The sequence below is a fragment of the Myodes glareolus genome, chromosome 9 (assembly GCF_982192425.1).
Source record: "Myodes glareolus chromosome 9, mMyoGla1.1, whole genome shotgun sequence".
Classification (NCBI taxonomy): domain Eukaryota; kingdom Metazoa; phylum Chordata; class Mammalia; order Rodentia; family Cricetidae; genus Myodes; species Myodes glareolus.
Window position 1 is genome coordinate 10,354,585 of NC_142034.1, and position 7,044 is coordinate 10,361,628.

Here is a 7,044-nt window from a genome sequence, read left to right on the forward strand (position 1 = left end):
ATGGCTGCCTGTGGATTTTCATGATCAAAGAAAAAGTAAACAGAACACTTTTAGGCTGAAAGACACTTAGGACCCTATGGTTTATTTTTTGTTGTTGGCTTTCTTAAGAGAGTGATTAATAGTTTCACAATGTAAAATCACCCACATTTGGGATCAAGCAATTGAATGAAATTAATTCCTGAATCCATTTTTCATGCCCCTCAGGCATGATGTATAGTAGACTTTCTTGGTGCTTGAAGTTACCATGAGCTAGAAACAAGAAAAGCCCACCGGGTTTCTCATGGTTCTATTCCATTCCCTGCACTTCATCCCAATGCTTCTCATCTGGTTACATCAAAAATAACAGTGCACTAGTGCTAGCAATACTATTTGAAAAGAGATGCGATTACATTTTAGTACTCTTGGTATTAATAGCTTGACCTTAAGAGTTGTCCTTTGGTCATACAGCAGATATCATCGGTTGACACAATACCATTGATGGTAGAAATTACCATGTGCATATGATCAGAGAAGGAAATTCATGACTTAGTTCCTAATAAGAAATATGAGATGTATTTAGTCATATAGACATGGATTTAAATATATATGAATAAGTATGTGTGTATGGATGTGTGCAGGTACACATAGATGTGTGTGTTAGAATGTGCAAGTACATGTACAAAAGCACAGGTACAGGATTTATATCTATGTATATGGAATTAAAACAAGAATATGTATACATTCACACCTATACCTCTTTCCCACACTGATTTTTCTTCTCATTGGATTGATATGCCATAGTAGGATTTCTGGACCATATATATGGCAGTTGTAGTATTCATATTTCGGAGGAATCGCCATACTGTTTTGAAAATGTCTATCATATTGTTTGCCTGTTTTTAAATGTAGTTATTTTCATTTTTGCTTCAAATAATTTACATTTCTTATATATGTCCCATATGATCTCTTATTCTGAAATTTTGAACCAAGTTAAACTTTTTCCCCCCTAACTTGTTTCTTTCAGGCATTTATGTCTCAGCAACACAAAACTAAGACAGTAATGATTCTCAGCTTTCTCTTATTCCACCATACTTAAATATCTAAGTTTTTCCTCGCTTGGCCCCAGCCATCACTATCTCCTACCCAGATGGCTATGATTGCTCCTGAGAAGTTGCTCTGACTCATTATGTTTTCAAGCTTATGGTTCCCAACCACCATTTAAAACAGCACCTCGCCACCTCCTGTCCCTCTCCTGGCTGTCAACCTCTGCAGAATTGCACACCATACTAGTGATTACATTTTATTTTACCGTCTTTGCCTTTACGTTTCTCCTAGCTTTGACTATAAACTTAAAAAAGAAAATTTTGTTTATTTTCTTCTGTTTTTGACCCTTATATCTGCAATCTACCATAGTACCCAACACATTGTGAAGGCATGTTTTAGCTGTTTTCATAAGAAATATTGGAAATATATCTAGAATCCTCCCCAAGTCTTCCTTGAGATAGACAGCACTTATTTAGCATTGAATAAGAAAGCTCATTAGGAAAGCATCATAAAGCACACATGTTTTTAAGACTTATTTTATTATGTGTATGTATGTGCACATGTACATGTGTTTGTACATGCATGTTTGTGTGACTGAGAAGATCAAAAGAGGGCACTGGATCTCATCAGCTAGAACTGCAGGTGACTGAGTTGTTCAGTGTGAGTGCTGGGAACTGAACCAAGATCTTCTAGAAGAACTGTAAACCCTGTGACCCGCTTGAACCACCTCTCCTGCCCACTTAGTATGAATACTTCAAACTAATTTAGAGACAAAAGATTATCTGTAGACCAAGAGACATTCACAAATCAAACATTTTCAGGGCCAGTTGAAGAATCTCCCTAAAAGGTTTGGATTAAAGGATGCCTATTCAAGTTGATTTGTGACTTAAGACACTATGAGTCTAAACCCATTTCTAATCCTTCAGTGAAATATTCCTGGACTTGGAGCCTGTAGGATTACAGTTGTATTTCTTAGACACATCAGCTATGGGATAACTGGGTGAAGTGCTTAATCCATTCGGGGCTTAAGCTATAAATTGGTGATGACATCCGTAATAACCGGGACCTCACAAGATCATGGAAGGGATCAGCCTGAGATTATGGACATCAATTACCGTCCTCAGTATCTTCATATATAAGGATAAAGACTATGAACCCAAGCTAAGAGGATACAATAAGTTCAATGCTAGTATTCTCTTACCATAGGATTTATTATGAGATTTGTTCAAAGCTTAAAGAAATTCTAGCTTGTTTGAGAAACTATTTCAAACAGTCTCAATTGTAAGTAATTATCATTGTATGTGCTCTCTCTCTCTCTCTCTCTTTCTCTCTCTCTCTCTCTCTCTCTCTCTCTCGTGTGTGTGTGTGTGTGTGTGTGTGTGTGTTTGTGTGTGTATATATACATTTGCTTATATCAGCAGAAGCCAAAAGGAGATGTCAGATCCCTGGAATTGGAGTGAGTTACAGGAGGCTACACGCTGCCAGTCATGGATGCTGGGAACTGAAATCTGGTCCTCTGCAAGAGCGACAAGTGTCCTCAATCTCTGGGCCACCTCATCAGCCCAATAGTATTCATCATACCTCAGCTGCATGCTTCCAAAGTGGATTTTACTTCTCCCAGCTAGAGTTGGAGGCCACCCATTTCCTGCCTCTCATACCCAGGTTTACTTGCTCCCTGTCTTAAAAAAATCAGTCCGTTGAATACACTGTAGAGGAGTCAGAAAAACACAAGGTGAACGGGCTTAGAATACTGATATTAATCTAGGTTGCCTGAAGTGGCCTTCTCAGTTCTTCCTTCAGAGTCACAGTGATGGTTAATACTGGGAATCTGACTAAAGGGTCTAGAAATACTCAGGAGAGGAAGCTTCTTGAGAAGGCTAACGGAAGCAAGCAAGGAGACACATTCTAAATGGGAGCAATGCATTCTCACAAACTAGGGTTCCAAACTGAATAAAGAAGGGATGGTCCGCACAGAACCAGCATTTGCCTCTTGGTTTCCTGAACAGGGATACTGTGTGACTGACTGCCTCATGCTCCCACTGCCCTGATTCCTCATCGTGATAGATTATGAGCCAAAACAGACCCCATCTCTTTCAGTTTCATTGCCTTTGTAGGGTATTTTATCACCGCCACATTGAAGCACAATTAATAAAAACTCAGAGAAAGAAATTGGAGATTCAACCTGAAGATCCAGAAAGCAAAACAGCCAGACACTGGCTCTTACCTCAACCTCAGTCTGAAGTGGCCATCCTGCCCCCTGAAATCTCAGAATGAGACGGTGTGTTGAGAGCTGTTTTCTCCCATTTTATATTCCTCTCTAAAGCTGGCACTAGTGGCACTAAAGGCGTGTACCACTGTGGTTAAAGGTGGCATGGACTGCCCGGTTTCTATGGCAACGAGTGAGGCTACTGTGATTAAAGGTGCGTGTCATTATTGCTGCTAGGATTAAGGTGTGTGTTGTCATAACCTGGTCTGTAAGGCTGACCAGTGGAACTGTTTTGCTCTCAGATCTTCAGGCAGGCTTTATTTATTAAAATATAATTAAAATGCCACCACACCACATGAACAACTAAGATTGCGTAAAAACTGGGCACTTCGTACCCCAATCCTTTTACTCTTTCTCAAATCTTTGTGATCTACCACCACCACCATCCCTTTTGCAAAGAAGCAAATTGGAAAATTGGAATTCTAGGGGTTTAGAAGAAGTCATGGTAGAACCATGCTTTTCAACTATGGCCACGGGATCCATTTTGCTTAGATTTTACATTGTGTGTGTGTGTGTGTGTGTGCATGTGTGTGTGTGTGTGTGTGTGTGTGTGTGTGTGTAATCTTGTACCACCGCACACATGTGAAGGATAGAGAACAACTGGCAGGTATCAGTCCTCTCTGTGTGCGATGCCTCAGGTGTCAAACTCAGGTTCTCAGGCTTGGCAGCCAGCAATTTTGTCTGCCCAGTCATTCCACTGGCCCAGCAAATCTCTGCTCTAATACCCAAACCTCGTCATGTTGCAAGCTTCTGTGGGTGGAAAACAAGTTCCTTAAAGGCAGGTGGTCTCAAAAGAAAAATGAAAAGAAGAGAGAAAAGCAAATAACAAACACACCAAGAGGGTAGATTATGGCTCCTGGGAGGCAGTCTTCTTATAGCTGTATCAGGTTCCCTTGGACATGGGGCTGCCTTCCCCTAGACTTGACCTAATTTCCTTAAGACTTTGACACATGAGTGTGGCCATTTCTCTGGCCTCCAGGGGTGCTCAGACTTTGGCTAGAATACTGCAACCCTTGTTCTTTTGGTCAGTGGAGTGTCTGACAAATTTAGAGCCCAAAAACCAAAACAATAAAATTACAGTGTTATAATTTCTTAGGTCGCCTAACCATTCGCCAGACAGAAGGAGTGGGCACGGTTCCCCTTCGTGCTATTTTCCAAGCTTTCTTGGGATCTTCCTGGGCCGTTTGCTTCTTTTATGCACGCAGCTCAGTCTCCAGTGAAAGAAACGGGAAGCCCTTATATATCATCCCGGCCCCGCTTCCAGCTCACCACTGGCCTTGCTGGGTTTAAATGATTCCTTTCTTTGGGCAGGAACGGCAGCATTTCAGGACTCCTTGGGTGGAAGAAAGTTGGCAGAGAAGAGGTCCACAGTGAACCGTTAAGCATTATATGAATTAATACTCCCCATCAGTACTTTAATGGGTAAAATGCATTGATCGCTTGGAGAATTGGGCTGAGGGCTACAGTCGTAGGCAGAGATGTCTGATTTGACATCTCTAAAAAAAAAAAAAATCTACGTCTGCCATGTAATCTACTCCCAATTACACAACAACCCCACCAAAGTAGTGCCGAGTGGTCCCACTACAGTAGTAACATCTTATAAAAGCTCAGGTTTCAGGACAATTAGCTTCTGGCTGCAGTTTATGACCCCATTTGAGATTTAAAACATTTATTTTTCCATTGCATTCCATCAACGCTTATGTGTCTGGGGCAGGCGCTTTAAAACAATAACGGACTTGCAAATATCTGTCTGGCAGGCGTTTGCTTTAGAAGAAGGGGATATTGCAGTAAAAAAAAAATCAAACAAGACACAATGCATTAACAAATACAATTTTTTTAATTATTTAAAATAGTCAGGGTTGCAATGTTTTACAAAGAAAAGTTACTTTACTAGCACGATGTAGAAAACTTAAGAAACATTTGGAAAATGGAATTACTCTGTTCTCTTTTAAATTTTTTTTGTTTGTTTGCTTGTTTTAATTTTATGTGTATGAGGGTTTTTTTTTTTTTTTGGTTTTTTTGGGGGCCTGGATGTATGTCTGCGCATCAACTATGTGCAGTTCCCTTGGAGTCCAAAAGGGGGCGTCAGATACCCTGGTTTTTGAGATACAGAAGTGTGTGAGCTGTCATGTGGGTACTAGGAATTGAACCCTGCTCCTCTGGAAGAGCATCCTGTACTCCTAACCGCTGAGCCATCTTTCCAACCCCAACTCTGTTATCCTAAAGACAATATCCACACACTGAAAAACAGCATCCTTGTCTGCATCTGTTCATCCGTTTTGTGCCCTTCTTATAATGTCTGATGTGAGATAACTGAACCCTCCCTTGGATTCCTTAGTTCACAGGATGTTGGCAGTTAGGGGCTTTGCATTTTTGAGTGGGCATGACGAGAGAGAAGTTTGTTAGGAGTTCATTCCATGAGCAAGTGCTAGGCTAAAGCCTTCTGTGGATGATATTTTTAAAATTTCCCCCAACTTCTTTGGTTGGGTAATATTATTGCATCCATTTAATAAATGTAGAAATAGAGGCTTAAATACTCTGGAATTAATTTACTGTACAGGAAATAATGGAAGTTCTTATTAAACTCCATTTCATAATTTTTTTTTTTTTTGGCTTTTCGAGACAGGGTTTCTCTGTAGCTTTGGAGCTTGTCCTGAAACTAGCTCTTGTAGACCAACCAGGCTGGTCTCGAACTCACAGAGATCTGCCTGCCTCTGTCTCCCGAGTGCTGGGATTAAAGGCGTGTGCTACCACCACCCGGCTAAGAGTATCTTGATCATACTTCTCCACGTAGCTCCTTCCCACCTAACCTCTCCCAGGACCACCAACCCAACACATTTCCCTCCCAACTTCAGATTCTTTTTTATTCATTTACTCATGTATTTATTATATTTGAATCCACCAGATAATTAGTGTTGCCCATATGCTTGCGGGTGGGAGGGGTCTTTAGCAAGGGAATATGTTTCCTGTCTGTGATCACATCCTCAAAGAGAGAGTAACTCTCCCTCCCCAAGCAGTCATCAACTGCAGGAGTCTGTCAGTGAGCGACAGAGATTCAGAAACCCCTACCGACCTCTGATGGAAAGTTTAACTGGTTTGATTTTGCCCAGATCTGAGAACTCATGTGTGTGACAGCTGTGTCATGTCTAGGTGACATTTTACAGCACTCTTGTCCCTCCTCCAGCTCTTACCATCCTTTCTTCCCTTTTCTGCCATGTCCCCCAACTTGCTGATTGTGGGCAGGGAGGTTGGAGCTGTGGCCTTCACTAGAGACAGACTTGACAGAGGATGCTAGTGATGCTGTTGGTGACAGATAAGAAAGACAGCCGGAGCGAACCTGGTAGATGATCTTTTCTGTCTCTGATGTTTTATTAAGCAATTCTCTTTTCTAGATCTCTGAATTATATATCATTTTTCAGGTCTCAGTGTAGATCCCTTTTGTCTTGGTGTCCACTTGTGTCTTATTCCCCCCTCACTCAGTGTCATCTGTCCCTCATGGTGGGAGCCCATGCTTTCGTGAGGAAGCTGAGGTGAAGCTCAGAGGTGAGCTCTTCCAGTTCTCAGTTATGAATCTCACCTATATTCCAAACCATATCATTTCTTTCAAAGACTCTTTAAAATCAGTATTTCAGTGATCAAGACTCATTTTCCTGGAACTCGTGCGTGTAACGTGAGGGCAGGCTTGTTGGGGTTTCTGTCCCTCCCAGGACCCCAACAGGTGGCAAGCAACAAAGAAAATCACCCACAAGACTCCA